The following is a 22,440-nucleotide window of genomic DNA, read 5'->3' as shown; positions in this document are numbered from 1 at the left end:
GAAAGGGACGTAGTCAAGCATCTCAAAAACTGTTCCATCGTCTGGTTGGTGCGTTCTGTCTGCCCATCTGACTGGGGATGGTACGCAGATGACAAACGTATATCCATCTTAAGCACCAGACAGAGCTCCCTCCAGAAATGAGACACAAACTGCGCCCCCCTGTCTGATATGACGGCTGCGGGCAACCCATGTAACCGTACTATTGAGACCAGAAACTCCCATGCCATTTCCTTTGCTGTGGGAATATTTCGAAGTGGCAGAAAGTGAGCCATCTTGGTAAATAAGTCTACAACCACCATTACCGCGGTAAAACCGGAAACCAGGGGAAGGTCTGTGACAAAATCCATGCTAATGGTGTGCCAAGGGGAAGGGGGTACTGCCAATGGTTGTAACAGACCCGATGGCTTACTGTGTGAGGGTTTATTGATGGCACATACAGGGCAAGCTGTCACGTATTTATGGATATCCTGAGCCACCGTATCCCACCAAAACCACCTCAAACACAACTCCTTGGTCTTCCCGATACCCGGGTGCGCAACTAAAGAGGATGAGTGACACCACTCCACCACCTTTTGTCTCAACTCGGGAGGAACGAACAACCTCTCCCCCTGATACAACAACCCGTCTCTGAGTACCACCTGAGGCAATTGTAACCAAGGGGCCACATCCACATTGCGCAACAGATCTTTAATGGTCGAAGCAAATTCCTCCACCGAAACAACTCCCACAATCCTCCTACTATCCAGCATAGGCCTGTTTTCCTTCCCTGCTTTTACTTCCTCTGGATCAACATAAATCCGGGACAAGGCGTCTGATTTAATCTGTTGAGCGGCAGGTCTGTAGGTGATAATAAAATCATATTCATTAAAAAACAAGACCCATCGCATTTGTCTGGGTGTCAGGGCCCTGGCTGATCGAAAGAACTCCAGATTCTTGTGATCTGTGTAGATTGTAACTGTATGCCGGGCCCCCCACAGATAATGGCGCCATTCTTCAAAGGACAATTTTATTGCCAGTAATTCCCTCTCAGCCACCGTGTAATTACATTCGGCAGGCAGCAATGTTTTAGAGAAATAGGCAATAGGGTGCATATCTCCCGTGCCCCCCTCCCTCTGGGACAAGACACCACCTACTGCACTTGCGGAAGCATCCGTTTCCACAAAGAAGGGAAACGCCGGATCTGGGTGAGCCAGTACTGGAGCAGTTGTAAAGGTTTCCAACAATAACTGAAAGGCATTCTGGGCCTCCGGAGACCACTCAAACGAAATCCCTTTTCTCAACAGGCGGGTCATTGGTGCCACAATGTCTGAAAAGTGGGAGATAAAGCGCCGGTAGAAATTAGCAAACCCTAACAGTACCTGTATGTGCTTCACTGTTGTAGGCACCGGCCAGGTCAATATAGCTTGTATCTTTTTTGATCCATTCGTATGCCCCCAGAGGAGATGAGGAAACCCAAAAACTCCACCTCCGTAGCGTCAAACTGACATTTCTCAAGTTTGGCATAAAGCCGATGTTCTCGCAGCTTCTGTAACACTTGTTTGACATGAGTATGATGGTCAGCTCTGGTCTCAGAAAAGATAAGGATGTCATCCAAGTAAACTATTACTGTCTTATCCAGATGTTCGCTCAGGACCTCGTTTATAAAATACTGGAACGCCGCCGGCGCGTTACACAAGCCGAACGGCATCACACAGTATTCGAATAACCCATGTTTCGTTTTAAAAGCCGTCTTCCACTCATCACCGGGCCGCACCCTGATCAGGTGATATGCTCCACGCAAGTCCAATTTAGAGAATACCGTGGCCTTGCGGAGCTGATCCAGCAACACGGGGATAAGTGGAAGAGGGTACCGGTTTTTAATAGTGGCCTTATTTAACGTCCGATAGTCCACACAGGCCCTCAGAGTGCCTTCCTTCTTTGGGATGAAAAAGATGGCTGAAGAAACAGGAGAGGACGAAGGACGGATAAAACCTAGCTCCAACATCTCATCCAGATATTCTTTGAGATGTCTTTCCTCTGGTTCTGACAGAGCATACACTCTACTACTAGGCAAAGGAATCCCCTCCGCTAAGTCTATCCTACAGTCAAAAGACCAATGAGGAGGCAAACTCTGAGCACGGCCTTTGTCAAACACATCGGCGTATTCCAGATACTGTTTTGGAACCCCGTTCTCCTCTGTAGCCGCACAGTACAAGGGAGGGACCTTGTCACTGGCCTCGCTATAGCAATGCTTCAAACAATAATGCGAATCAAGCGTGACAAGCCGTAGTACCCAATCAATCCTGGGATTGTGTTCTTGGAGCCAAGCCACCCCCAGTACCAAGCCAAAAGAAGGCGCGTCTATCAGATCGAACACCACGCACTCAGAATGACCATTGTCACATAACAACCGCAGCGGCATTGTTTGTCTAGTAATACACCCAGACGACAACTCAGTCCCGTCTATCGCGCGTACCGGCTCTGGCTGTTTCTTATACTGGCAAGGCACACCTAGTTTCTCTGCTAGGGAGATGTCAATGAAGTTACCGGTGGCCCCTGAGTCCAACAACACCGAAACTGGCACCCTTTGTCCTTCTGCCAACAGCAACTGTGCCGAGATCACAAAATGTCTGGGCGCCATATCCACTGCTCCCAACACCTCATACTGTTCTCTTCTATGCACCTGTAGGGGTAACCTTTCCACCTGTACATATGCCACCTTTTTACCAAAACCCAAACCAGACGGTTTGACGGGACACTCTCTCGCAAAATGACCTCCTTGTCCACAATAGAGGCATAAGTTCTGATCCCTCCGCCTCTTTCTTTCCTCAGGCGTAAGGGGCCCCCTGATCCCTCCTATTTCCATAGGTTCTGGCTTTGCTTCACCAGGTTGCTGTTTTACATCAGGCTTTAGAAAGTTCCCTCTAGAAACCTGAAAACGACCACGATCCCCACGGCGCTCTGATAGTCTGTGATTCAATTTGACAACTAAATCTATAAAAGCGGCACACTCTTCAGGGGGGTCCACCACTTGTGAAACCACGTCCTTCAATTCGTCGTTAAGACCCTTGTAAAACAAGGATGTCCGCTTATCGGCTGGCCAATGTGTCTCTGCAATCAGACGATTAAAAGACGCAATATATGTCAAAAGATCCTGTCGACCCTGTCGTAGTTTCAGTAATTCGGAATCACTAGCTTGCATGAAAGCATGCTTCGCAAACAATCCCCTCATCAGTTCTTTGAAGGCATTATAATCTCTCAGTACCTGATCATTCCCTTCCACTAAGGGGATGGCCCACTGGGCCGCTGTACCAGCCAGATACGAAAGAGTAAAGGCCACCTTCGCGGCATCATCAGGGAAAGCACCAGGTCGACACATAAAGTGTAACTGACACTGGTTCATGAACATCCCATACTTCCCACTGTCCCCATAAAACCTTTCAGGCGGAGCCAGGGGAACAGGAACGGGGGAGTTTACAGTGATAGCCACAGGGGTACTTCCTCCAGGGTTGCTCTGTCCCGCCCCCCCATACTGGAAAGTAGCCGGATGTATTACAGGATTTTGGGCTCTAGGTTGGGACTGTGCCTGTGCTCTTACTACAACCAGCTCCTGTCTCAATCCCACATTCTCCTGTCTCAATTCCTGTACTTGGGCCTGTAAAGCAGCAAGGGCACCCATTATGTCAATCATGGAGGGGGCTTCCGCCCCAGCCATGGCCCCTCCCTCTTCGTCCATCCAAGTTCAGGCAGTGTAGTTTAACGTGGGCTTGTTATTCTGTTGGAATCCTGCCCAACCCACACACTGCAGGAACGAGGATATGTCCAATCCACTATTCCGACTCACCAGCCACTCTCTGACAGGCACAGACGAGAAAGCTGCTGACTCAGAAAAGGGGGTGGAAAATCACAAGGCAACCACGCCTTCCACCCAAGTAACTCGGCATCAAAAGGAACACCCGCCTCCTTCTTCTGCTCCTGCAGAAAGAGAAACAATAAATACACCCCACAGTTATGTTTTAGTCCCCAGTCCTACCTCTAAGGCATATCTCCATATCCAATAAACAACATCACACACACTTACCATAAGCGTGAGCAGGCTTGGCTTCAAGGAGTTGATAAATGAATAGTAAGGGTGTTTTGGGCGTGGGCGAGTATTAGGTTTACAGGGTAAAAAACACACACCTAAAGCAGTGGTATGTACAAAAAAAACCCCTGTTAGGGAAGTCCGGGGAAAAGGACACACAACCAATCCAAGGAGGAGAGCCTCTTCCGCCTTCTTGCGCTAGCAAAGGGAAAGAGGAAACCCAGCCGGGTTCCTCTCGCGGAACGGCCCAAAACGTCACGTCCACCTAAAACGAGGTGGACGGGAAGCGCAAATGCAACAAGGGATCGCGCTACGGCGCGAGTGTTTACTACTTGTCTCCGCGTCTCCGTGAAAGGAGAGCGGCGTGCACCGGCGCTCTGCCACCAGGAGCCCCTGAAGGCAGAAACAGATCACACTTGCGCCTTGTCTGCAATAAAGGCAATAATAAGGGCGGGACAAAAATAACCAGGACACTAACTAAGTTCTAGCTACCAGGGACCCAAACGGGGACAAGGGGAAGGAACAAATATAAGGTAAGGACCAAAAAGCGAGGCACCAGGTCAAGGGAAAAATATCAGGATACGGGACAAAAAAGAGGCAAATTCGAAGGGAACAGGGAATTCTCTTCTTCTTTCCACGAGCCCGTGAAAAGACAGCAACCAACAACAGGAAACTCCGGAGCCAGGATGCAGGAACCCACAGGTTAGCAATAACAAGCGTAGACATAAGGGTAGGACTCCTTTTTATGCTACTGATGTGTCATGTGATGTTGCTCAGACATGGTCAACGAGAGAGGACTGGGGACCTAATCCTAACAGATAGCTGAGGACTTCTCAAAACCCCTTTTTATGTCCTGAGATAGAGTAGAAAACATAACCAGCAGAGAGGCAGCTGAGATGCTACCCCCTGCCTCACCAAGTGGGGCAGATGGTAAAGCGGAAGCTGAGGCTGAAGTTGAAGCAGTGGCTAAGACAAAAGGTAGGGCGTCCCCCAAGATTTGTTGCTGGGCAAGGTCAAGAGATACGTCCAATACCGCACCTTCCACCCCCCCTGCCCTGGATATCCAGGTCTCTTGAGGGCCGAAGCTATGGGAGAACTCTTGCTGTCTCGAGATGCTTCATGTGTACTACATACATTGCCATCCAGCCTATCACTACTGTTACCCTCCTTGGGGGGTGAGGCTTCAATGATAGTCATGGTAGGTAGAATTACAGGATTAATTACTGGTCTAGATACCACAGATACTGCCATTGCCACTGTGGTAGCATCAATGGATCCGTCAGAACCATCAAACAATGGTGTAGACAAAACGCCAAAGGGAGAAATGACTGCTGGAATGGAAGTTGGATCTGTTAGAGTGGTTAAAGTATCCTGAGGTACCTGGTCTGAGACCATCCCTGTAGACATCCCTGTAGACATGCCCTGCGTCTCAGTAAGATGGAGAACCTGTGGAACTACTTTAAAGTATGAGCGTAGGGATGGCGTAATTTTAGATCCTACATGAACCACAGGGGCCACAGGAGAAAAATTACGTTTAGTTTTTGCTTTCCCTCTGACGCTTTTTGATTTCACCTCGTTCGAGAGATAAGATGAAACTCTCTTACCTGAAGGTGATGAAGCGGAGCCGCCAGTTGATTCTGCAGGAGGGCCAGGCTGTCTTAATTGTATTTTTGCCAGCGCCTTGCCCCTTTTGCGACCTCCTCTCCCCTTACCTTTAGGGTGCTGGGTGAGAAAACCTTCTTTCTCAGACACTCTCGATTCTCCAGACTCCACACAAAGCTCCTTTTTTAGGGCTCGGGCCTACGTCACAACGAAGTGGGGGCGGAGTTTCCGAGCTCTTATGTATGAGAAAAAAAAAGAATTCTGAAAGGGGTCCGGGCTGCCACATTCCAGAAAGCGAGCATTTTTTGCGTGTGGTATTTTGCCATGTGCATGGTAATTGGTCCAGGCAAGGCTGTGTTTAAGTAAGGCAGCACGCCATAGGACTTAGGAATTTGTCAATGTCCACTTCCTGCATAAAGTGTTCGGACACGCGCAGAAGAATACATAAATCCTCAATTACCAGCTGTCCGAGGTGCCGGTAATTGAAGGCAGATGGTGCTGGGAGCGTGTGCACTGCTGTGTTTTTTTCCCTTCAGCTCTGTGTGCGCGCATGAACAGCCGGCCAGCAATGTAGAGAATCACATGCATCAGATCTGGTTTTTTAAAACAATTGCGATCGCGAAAGTGATCTCTTTCTGTGCTGCTTGTTTAAACAATTGCAATCGCAAAAGTGATGCTTTCTGTGCTGCTTGTTTAAACAATTGCGATCGCGAAAGTGATGCTTTCTGTGCTGCTTGTTTTTCGTATGTAATCTTGTTCTTCTACGAACTCGATGGTAGCGGAGTATCCCATCCTCACCCTCTAGGTCACTTCATTAATTTTCCATGAGTCCGCCGTGTCTGTTGGCGAGTGCAGATTGGTAGTGCAGAGTGCAGAGTGGTAGTGCAGAGTGCAGAGTGGCAGTGCAGAGTGGTAGTGCAGAGTGGTAGTGCAGAGTGGTAGTGCAGTTTGGTAGTGCAGAGTGCAGAGTGGTAGTGCAGAGTGGTAGTGCAGAGCGGTAGTGCAGAGTGGTAGAGCAGAGTGGTAGTGCAGAGTGCAGAGTGGTAGTGCAGATTGGTAGTGCAGAGTGCAGAGTGGTAGTGCAGAGTGCAGAGTGGTAGTGCAGAGTGCAGAGTGGTAGTGCAGAGTGGTAGTGCAGCGTGCAGAGTGGTAGTGCAGAGTGGTAGTGCAGAGTGCAGAGTGGTAGTGCAGAGTGGTAGTGCAGAGTGCAGAGTGGTAGTGCAGAGTGCAGAGTGGTAGTGCAGAGTGGTAGTGCAGAGTGCAGAGTGGTAGTGCAGAGTGGTAGTGCAGAGTGCAGAGTGGTAGTGCAGAGTGAGAGTGCAGTTTGAGAGTGCGAGTGGTAGTGGTAGTGCAGATTGAGAGTGCAGAGTGCAGATTGGTAGTGCAGATTGGTAGTGCAGATTGGTAGTGCAGAGTGGTAGTGCAGAGTGCAGAGTGTAGTGCAGAGTGCAGAGTGGTAGTGCAGAGTGCAGAGTGGTAGTGCAGAGTGCAGAGTGGTAGTGCAGAGTGGTAGTGCAGAGTGAGAGTGCGAGTGGTAGTGCAGAGTGGTAGTGCAGAGTGCAGAGTGAGAGTGCAGAGTGCAGTTTGGTAGTGCAGAGTGCAGATTGGTAGTGCAGAGTGCAGATTGGTAGTGCAGAGTGCAGAGTGGTATTGCAGAGTGCAGAGTGGTAGTGCAGAGTGGTAGTGCAGAGTGGTAGTGCAGAGTGGTAGTGCAGAGTGCAGTTTGAGAGTGCAGAGTGCAGAGTGGTAGTGCAGAGTGCAGAGTGGTAGTGTAGAGTGGTAGTGCAGAGTGGTAGTGCAGAGTGGTAGTGCAGAGTGCAGAGTGGTAGTGCAGAGTGGTAGTGCAGAGTGCAGAGTGGTAGTGCAGAGTGCAGAGTGGTAGTGCAGAGTGCAGAGTGGTAGTGCAGAGTGGTAGTGCAGAGTGCAGAGTGGTAGTGCAGAGTGGCAGTGCAGAGTGGTAGTGCAGAGGGCAGAGTGGTAGTGCATAGTGGTAGTGCAGAGTGCAGAGTGGTAGTGCAGAGTGCAGAGTGGTAGTGCAGAGTGGTAGTGCAGAGTGCAGAGTGCAGAGTGGTAGTGCAGAGTGCAGAGTGAGAGTGCAGAGTGGTAGTGCAGAGTGCAGAGTGAGAGTGCAGATTGAGAGTGCGAGTGAGAGTGCAGAGTGGTAGTGCAGAGTGAAGAGTGGTAGTGCAGAGTGGTAGTGCAGAGTGCAGAGTGGTAGTGCAGAGTGGTAGTGCAGAGTGCAGAGTGGTAGTGCAGAGTGGTAGTGCAGAGTGGTAGTGCAGAGTGGTAGTGCAGAGTGGTAGTGCAGAGTGCAGATTGGTAGTGCAGAGTGCAGATTGAGAGTGCAGAGTGCAGATTGGTAGTGCAGAGTGCAGATTGGTAGTGCAGAGTGGTAGTGCAGAGTGCCTAAAACACATTGCCATTTACAATGCCATTATCTCTAACTTAAAACAAACCCGAGCCCTAATGCATTCCTAATGCTTGTTTTCCCCTTGGGGCCACCGGGCTCTTCCACTGCTGTTGCACCCTCCACTGTATCCAGGGGAGTGGACTCAAGAGGCCGAGTCTTCACAGACCCAACGCAAGAGGTATGCAGCAGGCTGCGTGCTTTCCTGCCGCGTCGCAGCTCCAGGGCGGCCGAGGACCACAGCCAACACACCAACTGAGCACCTGGAGCGTCGGAGGAAGCAGGAATGGAATCGGCTCGATTACCGGTCACGGAAGGCTCACCGACGCTCTTCCCAGGGCCGGAAACACTGTCGAAGGACCCTGTCATAGAAAACGAAGACAGACCTCGGTCCGAGTAAGTCCACGCCGGCAAAGGGAGTTTTCTTTTTTTTACCGTGAAGCACAACACTTTTTCTCCTTTGGCACTAAAATAATCAGAATAGTCAAACTCACAGCCGCATTAAAGTTAAAAAGAGGCAGGCAAAATCTGAGTAGACATCAGGGCTCAGGTGAAGCAAACGGGAGCCTGACTCACGGAGCACCACGGCAGCTCAGCCGTCTGCCGCCATGTTCCCGCATTTTATATTGATAATAGATCAATAGATTATTGCAAATCTTTCAAAGCAGATCTCTATGCTGCAAAGTTGAAAAATGCTCCAATGTAACTTGTCACGGGTCTCCCAATGAATGTTTGTGTTACAGTTATCTAAAATTCAGTTCACTGGCTTCCTCTACAGGAGAGGAAACTCTTCTATTCGGGCAATACCATCTACAGATTGCCAAACAACCTAGCCCCAAATACCTAAAAGATAAAATTATCACATTCTTCTATAAGGGATTTGCAAAGCAGTGAGATCAACCTCTTGAAGATCCTCCTCCAAAGGTGATAGGGCATTTTTCTATTGAGGCTCCTGCTTTGTGTATTCTCCATAGAGATGTGGCGCAGCGGCCAGGGCACCTGACTCCGGACCACGGGGGCTCATGGTTCGATCCCTGGTGCCGGCAGCAGGTTAGATCAGCACCATGTGACTCTGGGCAGTAGCTCACTTAATCTTCCAGATGGCCCCCTGCACCATGACACCCTCAGGTAATTGTTCGCGCTTTACAAATACTGGATTTCATTACATTGAATTACGCCACGCTCAACTATTTCATGTTTCAAAACCACTCTAAAAACATATTTTAGTAGAAGTTGACTTTTAAAGATCTATGCCAAGAGACGTCATCACAGAAGTAGTGAAAGCATTATAACTGCAGACACTTTCAATCTCACTTATATAGTGAGACAGGATTAGGAACGAAACCCGGGGTTATCGCACAAATTATGTTGAGGCCAATGAAGAACTAATGAAAGGAGTGCTTGGAAACTACCCTTACTGGTTATCAAGAGGGTCAGGGGGTCCTAATCCACAAACCAATTTGCCCTTGAGCTCTAGAGGAGCGTATGGCTCATACAGAGTGCAGGGTCACCAAATCACCCTACAGGGTATTACTTGTTGATTAAGGCGGTGGAGTTCGTAGCACTGCTTGGCCACTGACCTGGATGAAGAATGCTATGGGGGACGTCATGCTACTAGCAGTAGAATGCACTGGCTCAGCAGAGTAGAACCTGAAGACTTACCTCTTTAAAGAGCGCTACATACCCCATTCACAAAGTTTGCTTTTAGTAGCAGTATCCCACTCCTACAATACTCCTGGTTCACTTCTAAAATCCAGGTGTAACTCAGCAGTATTTCCAAGAATTAGTCACGGTAATATCTTTGTGAAGTTGGCCCCACATCTCTGAACAACAAGACTCACTACTCACAGCTGTCAGCCTCGTTGTAAACAACTGGACTGTATTCCTATTTTTCTTTGCGCTGTATTAATACAAACACATTCATGGAATTCTCACACTCAGGTGACTGCAGCTGCCCTGCAGCCTGTCACTGGACCAATCCTCAGAGTGTAAGGCGCTATCGGGCAGGTTTTTCAGCATGATTTCACAGATTCCTAGGTCTACAGCAGTTTCTGGTCACGCGCTTAACTGGACGAGGCATCCCTTCCGAATACATGAAATGTACAGCCTTGAAAGTTTTAAAACATATCACCCCTGCAGAGGGGTATGCGGATAGCACATAATTTGTCTTCACCTTTGATGATAAACCTATAAATCTGACAGACATAGTATTGATCACTTATTCTTTGATTAGTGGTATATTCAAGGGTTTCCTTTACCCAGAGCACCTTTCTCCATAACTATCTTTTTTGTATAATGTCATGGAGCCAACCTCTGTGGGTCAAACTCGCATGAACCTGTGTATTTCAAAAGGAGGGGGGTTACCTTGGGACATGCTTCTCAAAACAATAGCATTCCCGCTGCAATTTAATATTTCTCGCATAGGGCACCACGTCAATATCCCACGCAGCACTTGAGTTGTTTATCTGCATCGCGCGCATTAACCTACTGAAACCCTGTCACACTGTTTAGGTAATGTTAACCCAAATCATCAGCCTTCCTTTCATCCTCAGTACCTGTTTGTGACCTATGCATTTTTGAAGTGACTCGGGCTTGTATGTTAGTGAACCTGCCCATATGCACGCAAAGAAAACACGGTCCGCCGAGGCATAACAAGGCAGCCTGATGTCCCACAGTCAACCATGCACAGCTCTGCATCCCCCACGCCCTCCTCTGCGCCAGAATTTCAGTCTAAACACTCCTGGATTGCTATTAAAAACATTTGTGCCTGTTTCGTATTAGTCCCAGAATGTTCTCTGGCTCTTTCATCGTGCAGATAACTTGATCGAGAGTAGTTCTAGCCATATTTCACAGTCAGTTGAGCGCAAGTTTATTAGAATATTTTTGGTTAGCTAAAAGTGACTGTCAGTCTTCCCTTTAAATACTGTGAAATATTCAGATAATATTAGGTGGGCACAACAAGCATGTTTGCTTGGCTGCATTTCTGGAAATTGCTCTGCCAATAATTGTATCCTCTGTGCCAAGCTGACGTCGTGTTTTGGGCAGCAGATGACTGTATATGTGAGAATGCTGCATGCGGTGGAAGGCTGAGGCTGAGTCCAAGTTTATCCCACCGCGTAAATAAAGACACCAGGGGGTCTCTTGTTTGTCAGATGTGATAAATACACCACTCACGAGTTTTTGAGGGTATGGCATGAGGATTTCAGTGCTTACCGAACCAAACCCCACATGGCATAGTAAATACTGAATACTTTTCCACTGTTAAATCCAGGCAGGTTTGACCTGGCAACATTTAACAAAGAGTGAAATATTTAATGCACCAAACTGCTGATTCTGACCCTGTGCTAAAAGGAGTTTGAGGGAAAACACCAACCAACTCATAATCAGGCCTGCAATGTCCAGGCCAATCCTTTCTTTATATAGTTACTTAACACGCAACCCTACAGCTCCTGCGGGCCCCACAACTATCTGTCACCCTATAATTTTTATTTATTTATTTAGTGTGTCTTATATAGCGCCGGGACACTATATAGCGCACGGCTACCCCAACGGGGTGTCCCGGCGCTCGTTGTGTGGAAGTATGCTGATTTAATGGCTCTTAATGGAGATTAACAGAATAAGAATGATTTCAAGGCTTTTCGAAAAAGAAGTTCTTCTTGAATCGATCGAATGGATTGAGGGAGTTTGTTCCAAAGGGTAGTAGCACCTACTTGAAACGTTCTACCTCCTGAACGTACTTTTTTGAATTTAGGGGTGACGAGAAATTTTTTGGAACTGGAGCGGAGGAGTCTGGTGTTGCTGTAGCGGCGGAGGGAGGAGGAGAGATATGCAGAACCCTTGCTCCTGACAGCTCGATGGGTCAAATTTAAGGCCTTGAATTCTGCTCTTTGTTTGATCGGAAGCCAGTGAAGACGTCGTCTATGAGGGGAAATGTGCTCACGCAGGGAGATGATGCAGACCAAGCGGACTGCGGCATTTTGAACCATCTGAAGTCGATGGCAGAGGCCGGAGGCGAGTCCAATATAGAGGCTATTGGCATAATCCAAATGGGACGTAATCAGTGCTTGAATGATTGTTCTTCTAGTGTTGTTGGGTAAAAAATTAATGAGTTTTTTGATCATTCTGATTTTCGAAAAGCATGCCGCAGATACCATTTGAATTAGTTTATAAAATGAAAGACTGGTGTCCCATCTAACTCCAAGATTTTTCACGGATTCTTTGGGTAAGGGAGGTGTATTTAATTCGTGGGGCCACCAAAGATTGGAGTCAAGGGGGGAGGATTGATGGAAGAAGAGGACCTCGGTTTTACCGGCGTTAAGCCGTAGGAAGTTGTCATCCATCCAACGGGCTATGTCGTTGAGGCAGTTCTTTAAAGGGTCGAAGGTGGACTGATTAGGGTTATTGTAAGCAAACAGTAGCTGAATGTAGTCAGCGTAGGAAGTAGATTTTATACCTGATTGGGCAATGATCTCAGCCAAAGGAGAAAAGTAGACATTAAATAAAAGAGGGCTAAGTGAGGAGCCCTGTGGGACTCCCCACTTCAACGGGCGATTAGCTGAGGTGTAAGGGGGGGTGAATACCGCTTGAGTCCGTTTTTTTAAAAAGGAGGTAAGGCATTCCAGTGCCTTACCTTGAATGCCCTTAGATCGAAGTCGGTCGAGAAGGACTGGGTGGGAGACGGTGTCGAATGCTGCCGACAAGTCAAGCAGCACCAACACCGCTCTAGATCCTTCTTCCAGTCTCCATCTTACAGAGTTGGCCATTTCTATTAATGCTGACTCGGTACTGTAACCGGTTCTGAACCCATGTTGGGAGTCGTGAAAAGCGTAGTTGGATTCAAGAGAGTTAGCAAGTTGTTGATAGGCTAGTTTTTCGAGTACTTTTGCAGGTGCAGGTAATAGCGAAATTGGCCTGTAATTAGATGGTTCATTGGGGTCGGCATTGGGTTTTTTAAGGATAGGGACCAGTCGGGCGTGCTTCGAGGAGTCAGGGAAGATACCTGTCCGAAAAGAGTCGTTTCAAACCTCGTTAAGAAATGGGTTAAGAAGAGGGGCCAGAGATTTGTAATGTTTGGCCGGCCAAGGGTCTGTGGGTGACCCTGATTTACCTTTTGATAGTTCTATCAGAGAACATTCAAGGGAGATTTCTGCGAAGTTAGGAAAGACAGGGGTAGAGACTGAATTAACTGGGCTGTTATCAGTGGGCTTTAGGGATTTTTTGTCTGGGAAGGAGTCATATATGGTAGCAATTTTGTCCTCGAAGTAGTCCGAGAGGCGGTTGCAGAGAGATTGGGACACTGGGGATTGTCGTTTAAGGGCCATAGGATCGGTGCAAGCTCTAACAGTGTTAAAGATTTCTCTAGAAGAGCCCTGGGCTCGGTTGATTTTCTCCTCCAGATATGCTCTCTTGTGATCAATTATCCTCTTCCTATAATCTTTGAGGGCTGATTTGTAGAGTTGTTTACTGTCAGAGGAGTATGTTTGTCTCCAACATCTCTCCAAAATTTTACAAGCTGATTTGCATTTACGCAGATCATCAGAATACCAGGGTGCAGAAGGGGCAGCTCGGAAAGTTTTAATGGGTTTGATAGGGGCAATTATGTTTATGGCAGAAGAGATTCTGTTGTTGAGATCAGTTAACCTAGAGTCTAGGTCTGAGGTTTCTGTTAGGGCGGTCGGGGGGAGATGGGCGGCTACGCTGTCGAGGGTAATCTTGCTCCAGTTACGGCCTACTGTTTTGGCCGGGAATCTAGGTCTGTCCTGATGTTGTAGGCGAATGAAAAAAGGGACAAAGAAATGGTCTGACCAGATCACCGGATAGGGTTCACTGATACAGATATCTATCAGATTCGAACAGATCAGGTCAAGGATGTGTCCGGCCTTATGGGTCGGGTTGGAGACCAATTGATTTAGACCACCATCAGAGAGGGTGGATAGAAAGTTTAAGTTGGTTTGATCGTGGACATTACCTACATGGAGATTAAAATCACCAAGCAGAGTGAAGTTCGAGTAGCAGGAACAAGCCTGAAGAACATAGTCTAAAAGTGATGGGAGATGAAAAAGTTTGCATTTGGGGGGGCGATAGACCAGAAGACCTGAACAAGTGATGTTAGCGGAGAATTGGATACAGAAAGGTAATGCCTCGATAGAATCTATTTGGGCAGAGGGAAACGAAGAAACAGACCATTTTGATCGATAGATTATTGCGACACCTCCACCTGGATTAGAGCTCTGTCTATTGGCGCACAGTATGCTGTAATCTGGGGGGATAGCTAAGTTCAGGGCAGGGTTGGATTCGTCCCCCAGCCAAGTCTCAGTTAGAAAAAGAAGATCCCATTTATTATCTTCCAGGGTTTGCGCTATGTCTAAGGAGTGTTTGACTAGTGATCGGCAGTTGATTAAGCCCGCTTTAATGTTAATGGTGTTACTAGTAGGTGGGTGTTGGGTAGGTACCTTTTGAAGGGGACATTGTTTCAAGAGGTTACAAGCTCTCTTTCCATAGCCACAATGGGTATAGGGGTGGGCGTAGAAGTTGGAATCGGAAGAAGTTATGTGCGTAAAGTTGCAGCGAATAGGGTTAAGATTCAATAGGAGTTCCCTACTATAGGAAATGGGGTTAATATTGGAGCTAAGAGGATCGCCGACGATAAAGGCCGCGGAATGGTCGCGGACGGGCGCAGACGGGCAGGACTCTGGCACGACTCCGGCGCAGGTCAGGCGAGTCCGCTGAACGCGTCCGCTGCACGGAGCCATGCCCTTCCCTTTATATACCGGCCAATCGAGTGCCTGCCAAGGCTTCCCCAATCAAAGATGGCCGCGATAGTAATTCGGCCCGCCCAGGACACCGCAAACTCAGCTTCAAAGTCGGCTGAAGTTGGTAAGAGTCTTGAGTACGGAGGAAACGCTTATAAATCAAGCGTGGAGCAAAGGGAGGATATAGCTGCAGCTTATTAGTCAAGCGGAGGAGATCACATTAGGGTACAGATACAATTTGTTAAGCTTCGTAATCAAGCACAAAACGAGTGAAATTAAAAAGCTGAAATAATGCAGCTGATAAAAGCTTGCAAAGTAACGAATAAATCAAAGTTCAAAAGCACAAAGTACAGCAACCTCCCAGCTTCCGCCTCAGGAGGGGGTATCACACACAACAAGTTAGAGAGCCTATCACGGGGTGTCCTTATATACCGGCCAATCGAGTGCCTGCGAAGGCTTCCCCAATCAAAGATGACCGCGATAGTAATTCGGCCCGCCCAGGACACCGCAAACTCAGCGTCAAAGTCGGCTGAAGTTGGTAAGAGTCTTAGGTACGGAGGAAACGCTTATAAATCAAGCGTGGAGCAAAGGGAGGATATAGCTGCCGCTTATTAGTCAAGCGGAGGAGATCACATTAGGGTACAGATACAATTTGTTAAGCTTTGTAATCAAGCACAAAACGAGTGAAATTAAAAAGCTGAAATAATGCAGCTGATAAAAGCGTGCAAAGTAACGAATAAATCAAAGTACAAAAGCACAAAGTACAGCAACCTCCCGGCTTCCACCTCAGGAGGGGGTATCACACACAACAAGTGTATCATAGGTGGGCCTATACCTTTGTGTAACAGTGATGTAGCCTATTGGAGTGCTCAGTGGTGGAAGCCGGGCTGTTGCAGCACTGTAGGCCGGAAGCCAAGACTTCCTCCCTCAATACTGGAAAAGGGATGTATGACGTTACAACGCATACTTTTACATCGCATGCCTTTACAACGCGGTATTTACAACGAATACCTTTACAACGCATAGTGCTTTGGGGCGCTGGATAGTGAATAGTTTAATTTACTATTCCAACTCCAGTCCCCGTGGACACTAGGGAATGTGTTGGACAGTAAATTAAACGTATTCCCTATCCTAGAGTGCCCCCCAGCGCAATGCGTTGTAATGGTTTGCGTTGTAAAAGTTGCATCGTAAAGGCACTGCGTGGTAAAAGTTGCGTTGTAAAGGATGTTTCCCCTGGAAAAGAGGGTGACTGGGAAAGTTTTAAATCACCTGGTTTGTTTACTCATTTAGAAGTGAATGACAAGCTTCAACTTTCGACTACCTTCGACTAGTCGAAAACTTTAGAATAGGCCAGAATAATTGCCCCGGAGGGGTGGTCGAATCTGTAGCACCCAATGCCCGGTTACTCACCGGTAATATACATTACTCCGAGTCCTGGTCTCCCCGTCCCATTCCTGACAAGTGAGCAGCTAGTCTGCTCTACAGAAACCCCTACCTAGCTGAGCTGTTTGCACTTCCCCCTAGGATGACGTCACCATCATGTGACTATAAAGGGGGAAGTGCATCAAGAAACATCCTGAGAATACCAAAGAAACCAGAACGAAAAACAGACAATCACCCAAAGAAAACCCAAACCAGGGAGGGAGGGAAGGGCTCAGGAATGGGACGGGGAGACCAGGACTCGGAGTAATGTATATTACCGGTGAGTAACCGGGCATTACCTCCTCGTCCTGTCTCCCCGTCCCATTCCTGACAAGTGAGCCCATACCCAAGCACACGGTGATTGTAAGAAAAAACAGACCAAACAGTTTGAGAAAAAACAGGTCCAGTTCTAATCAACAGAAAATAGTACAGATCACAAATCATGTACCGCAGATAGGACACTAGCCCCAAAAGCAGCAGAGGCCGCCATCGCCAACTGAAGCCGATAATGGGCAACAAACGTATGGGGAGAAGCCCACGTGGCAGCATTGCAAATGTCCCTCAACGAGGCCCCCTTGAACATGGCCCAGGGGGAATACATGCTCCGAGTCGACCGACCCAGAACAGAAGAAGGCAGAGGACAGTGGGCAGAATCGTTAGCAGAAACCACAGCGCCCCTGACCCAACGAGACAAGGTGGACAAAGAAGGCCGAAGCCCCAGCCCCGAGAGGCCATAGGTGACAAATAGGGAATCAACTTTACGGAAACTAGCCGTACGCTCCAAGTAGATATGGAGAGCCCTCAGCACATCCAACGAATGGAGGAGCACCTCCCCAGGAGAGGCAGGAGCCGGAAAAAACACCGGGAGAACAATATCCTCCTGACAGTGAAAAGAAGACACCACCTTAGGAAGAAAGAACTGACTCGAACGGAGAATGACCTTATCATCGCAAAAGCGCAAGAAGGGGGGGGAAGCCATCAGCGCCCCAATCTCACCAACCCTCTGCCCAGAAGTAATGGCCACCAGGAAAATAACCTTAGCGAAAAGGAATTTCAGGGCCACGCAGTCCAAAGGCTCGAAAGGAGGACCCGTCAAAGCCCGGAGAACCAATGGAAGATCCCAAGGAGGCACAGGAGAATGAGAGACAGGACGCTGAAGCAAGAAACTCCGCAGAAGGCGAGCCACCAACGGGGAGACAGAGGAAACAGAGGAACCCCGAAAAGCAAGAATGGCAGCCCACTGGGCCCGCAGGGAAGAAACCACAATCCCCAAGACGAAACCATCCTGCAAGAAGTCCAAAACCTTCACGGCCTCACAGGAGGCAGAAGAGAGACCCCTCACAAGACACCAGGAGGAGAAATTCTTCCAGTGACGGTCATACGACTTCAAGGTGGAAGGACGCAGAGAAAGCTGAAGACATCGGGCAACCTCAACCGAGCAACCCAGACCCAGCAAACTCAACCTCTCAAGTGCCAAACCCCGAGCCGGAGGCGACGCAGGGAGGCAACCCCGAGAAGAGGAGTCCGCAGCGGGGAGGGAGACAGGGGAAACCACCAATGCGGCCAAACAGAAAAGGTCAGCAGAAGGGGGAACCAAGACTGCCGAGACCATTCCGGAACCACCAGGAGAACCTCCGTCCGATCCAATCGAATCTACCGGAGGACCCTCGGAATTAAGGCAAATGGAGGGAAGGCAAACAGCAGACCCCTCGACCAAGCAATCGAGAAAGCATCGGTAGCCCACGCCAACGGAGAGGGAACTATGCTGCAAAGCTGAGGAAGAAGGGCGGACTCCTCCGAGGCGAAAAGATCCAGCCAAGGAAGGCGGAACCGAAGGACAATCAGAACGAACAGATCCGGGGACAGACAGAGGGACACTGAGGAGGGGAACACCCTGCTCAAAGAATCCGCAGGCCCATTCTCCTACCCCGGAAGATAGACCGCCGTCAGAGACAAGAGACTCGACTCGGCCCAAAGGCCGATCTCCCGGGATAGGAGAAACAGAGCACGACACATGCCCCCCTGGTGATTCACATAAGAACGAACCACCTGATTGTCCGTCTGCACAGAGACCGCCCGGCCCCGAAGGAGAGGAGCGAACCAAAGAAGAGCCAACCAAACCGCCCTCAACTCCTTCCAGTTCGAGGACTGGAGGGATTCGAAACTGGACCACCGACCCTGAGCCTTGGAGGCACCCAGAACGGCACCCCAGGCCAAAGTACTGGCATCCGGGGACAACACGGCCACAGACTGAGGAGGAAGGAGATCGAACCCCCGGGAAAGAGAGAGAGGGGACAACCACTACTGGAGATCCGCCCGAATCCCCGGAGTGACAGGGATCAGAGTCTCGTAGTCCAAGGAGGCAGGATCCCAGTGCGACAGGACATGATGCAACAGGGAGTACAGATGTTGCCTGGACCAAGGAAGGAGATGCAGAGTGGATGCCATCTCCCCCTGACTCTGTAACCAGAGACGGGCAGACACCCGGGATTGGGACAGAAGCCAGGAAAGGTGACGAAACAAAGGAAAATAGATAATAACAGCAAGCCTCCTGAGGTAACGGGTTTTTAGGAACCCGTTTGGTGCCAGGGGATAACACCCGAAGACCTCTGAGTTCTCCCTGTTCCGGACCACAGAAACACGGAGTCTTCTAGTCGAGTCAGAGATCAAGTTTTATTGATAGCTACCAAGTAACAGGTGTCCTAGAAGCACGACAAACACGGGTCATGTGTTCTCAGGAGACTGTTCGTTTTTACAGAACCAGCCTTCTCCTTATATACAGAAATAATAGCTGCAAGCAAGAATTCTTGAGTTTATGATATGGCTGTACACATATTTCTACAATAATACAAAAGAGCGAAGTCATGTAGGCAAGCCCGTATTTTAGACGTCCAATTCGTGATAGATTACCCAGCTAAGCCCGGAACTCCCATCAGATATCGATGAAGCCCCAATAAAGGAAGGCACCTCCTAGTCATAAAACTGGCCATAAACAGGGAACAGGACAGGTGTGTGTTTGTAGAAAGCATGGTTTGTATGTAGTGAATGGTTTGAGGAATGCTATGCATCGATGCTATCGCATTTGGCCACTGGGCGAGGGGTTGTCCAAACAGGTTTGGCTAAAGGCAATGGAGTCAGTTGGGACAGGTCAGGGGGAAGTCAGGGAAGGAGGACGTGTCCTTTTAGATCAAGCTCGACCTTTAATTGACTTATCATGAGGGCAAGACGTAAGATGGATGTCGTTCACAAAATGGAGTCTAAGGGGTTGGGACTGAAACTACGATTTGGGGGTGTTGGCGACCCTCGATTCCGACGCAAATGCATAGAAATGATGTCCTAATCATTATCGGTTCGCCGACACCAAATTCGTCATGGTACGTTGATATTTTGTGACACGGGTATTGGACCTCGATATCGGGATAACAACAGGGTCCAGATTTTCAGAACCACAGACCCTCCTTTTGCCCTTATGTAAGGCAAAAATTCATGTTAATCTGAGTCCAAATCCGTATGAAGGAATTCGTGGAGATGCTGCTGTAACATCATTCTGTTGCTCAGTTCGTCCCTTGACACAGGCTTCCGTACACATGAAGTAGCACAGAGGCCACATAGTGCAGGAGCACACTGTATACACAGGCAGAACATAAACAGAAGTGTTAAGATCATCCCAATGAAGATCAATGTTTTCCATCCCCATGTAGCGATCAGTCCCCAGAACCACCCTAGCAAGGACCAATCTCCTTTTTCCACGTGGAGGGAATCAGATATTTCGTGTAGTTTAGAGTTGGCCTGGTACACTGTCGGTGCGTTATCAGGGATGAAAATGCAACAACTAGATTGGATCACACTACACACACCACCACGATCGGCGAGTATGATATCTAGGGCAACTCGGTTCTGAAGGGTCATAAGTCGATCCGACTGAAGTTCGGTCGTCAAATTTCCCAGGGCTCCGGCCGTTGTACTCACGGCCGATTCAACTATCCTTGATAACTGGCGAATATTCCTGCTGTTTACCATAGGCCCCCAAAATGGCAGAAAACCCTTTGCGAAGTCAGTGAATTCCTGACCCGCGGTGTCGTCTTTACTCACGACACCTCTAGCTGTCCTTGTCCGATGGTAATCTGCTCTGGCCGTGTAGGTGGGAGGCAGCAGAAATGCGATAAAGCATGTACCTGAGTAGTCAGGGGGCAACCAGGTGTAAGCTTGGTCATGGCAGACGAAATACATGCCTTTGGCTGCTAAGAGTATGGGGGAAGTTCGAGAAGCGAACACATATGTTTCCGCGCATATACTCTTTCCTAATTGTGCTTTGGGATCCCTGCCGATACCCTGTAAACATAAGTGACCTCGGTTGGGTACTAACCAAACTGGGCGGGATTTCTTTGCTGTCTGGCTCTTACTCAGGTAAACCCCATATTTAGTTACGTTCCAACGAGTGTACGGAGTGAGTTCATCCTTGGGAATCGTAAGATAGGTGTCGAACTCTCTACTAGAACGGGTCGGGTATGGTTCTAGGGCGAATAGGAACATGGTCTGGAAAGCCCACAGAGAACCATAATAGCTGAATGGCAGGATGAAGTATGGGATACCCTTATCCGTCGTGTGTGGCATGAGTCCACATATCCAACAGTTCGATGTGTTCATGATGGACTGGTGTTGGTGTAGGAGTTGAATGAATGAGTTATTTACAAATTTGAGTCTTCTGGCAGATTCGTGTTCAGGTAGAGGGTGAAAGTAGTGTGGAGAGATAGTAGGAGGAGGCTGTGGCCGGGTGTCATTTGAAAAAGTAACTTGGAATACGAATAGAGTATAACCAGTCAAAAACATCGTTATGCTACACAACATTAAAACACATGTTATCAAAAACTTTCTTTTGGCCAGTACAGTGCATAATTGTCTTTCAAAGTTTGGGAGTCTGGTAGGTCTCTTTACCCTAGGAAACTCCATCCTCTAGTTGCTGCCCGCGGTGGTAGGTTGGTTCTCCCAGGGAGTGCGCTCTGTTCAGTCCGGGGTAACTCCCTTGGACCAACCAGAACCGTTGACCTAAACGTCCCCAGTTGCACTCCCCAGACTTCAACCGCGACCCTAGCAGCAGAACCGGATGGCGGTTCGAAAATCAAAAATGAGCTAGTTTCCTGAGAGTGAGAGAGCTGAAAAATCAAAAATAGTTCTAGGGGGAGGGAAAATCACATTAGTTTGCTCTTTTATTAGTCTCTGGGGTTAGATCTCAAGTTGTACCGTCGTTTCCCAGGTACGGAAGTGTCTTCAAACAATGTCTCAGGTTCGGTAGTGTCCAACTGCATACACGGTGGCACAAATCCTTGTAAAATATGATCACTCTCCTTTTCGGTCCCAGTTTCTTTTAGACGTGCATCGCTGAAAGGGATGAAACGAGGTATGGATTCTGTCTCGGAGTCGGCAATTCCTTCGTTGACCCACCGGTCGTATGGAAGGGGCAGAGGGACCCGTTTACAATGGGTCCCGTGCACCCAGTTCTTTTTGCCTTCCACCCGAACCGCTGATCTCGTGGAAAGAAGTACCAGGTAAGGTCCGGTCCACCTCAGCTGTCCGTTGTTTGTGCGCTGGAAGTTTGGCACCAAGACCCACGAGCCGGGTGTGATGGAGTGACATGGATCATCAGAGGCTGGCGGAGAGGAACTGTGAACCTGTTGGTGTAAAACACGCAATTTAGTTGTCAATTCGCACAAATAATCAAGCAGTACGGGGTGCTCTATTTCGCTAAGTTTCTTTGGTCTTGGCATGCCCCAGACGTTGGCTGGGCGGCCAAACACTATCTCATGGGGGCTAAGTCCTAATCTGGAATGGACTGTCATTCTCGTTGACAAGAGTGCTAGAGGCAAGGCGGCAGGCCATTTAAGACCTGTGCTGGCTTGGATTTTGGCTAATTTGAGCTTCAAAGTGCCATTGTAGAACTCTACTAATCCAGCTGATTGGGGGTGATTCGCAGAGTGGAATTTTTGTTGGATGCCCAAACACTCACACACTCTCTTCATCACGCGTCCTACGAATTCACTTCCATTATCACTCCAGATGATTCTAGGCATGCCAAATCTCGGGAAGAACTCTTTGACAAGGGCTTTGGCAGTTGACAAGGCAGTATTGTCTTTAAGGGGGTACGCTTCCACCCACCTGGAGAAAGCGCAAACAACAACGAGCACATACTTCAGATT

The sequence above is a fragment of the Lissotriton helveticus genome, chromosome 2_1 (assembly GCF_964261635.1).
Source record: "Lissotriton helveticus chromosome 2_1, aLisHel1.1, whole genome shotgun sequence".
Taxonomy (NCBI): Eukaryota; Metazoa; Chordata; class Amphibia; order Caudata; family Salamandridae; genus Lissotriton; species Lissotriton helveticus.
Note: the sequence above shows the minus strand (reverse complement) of the source record.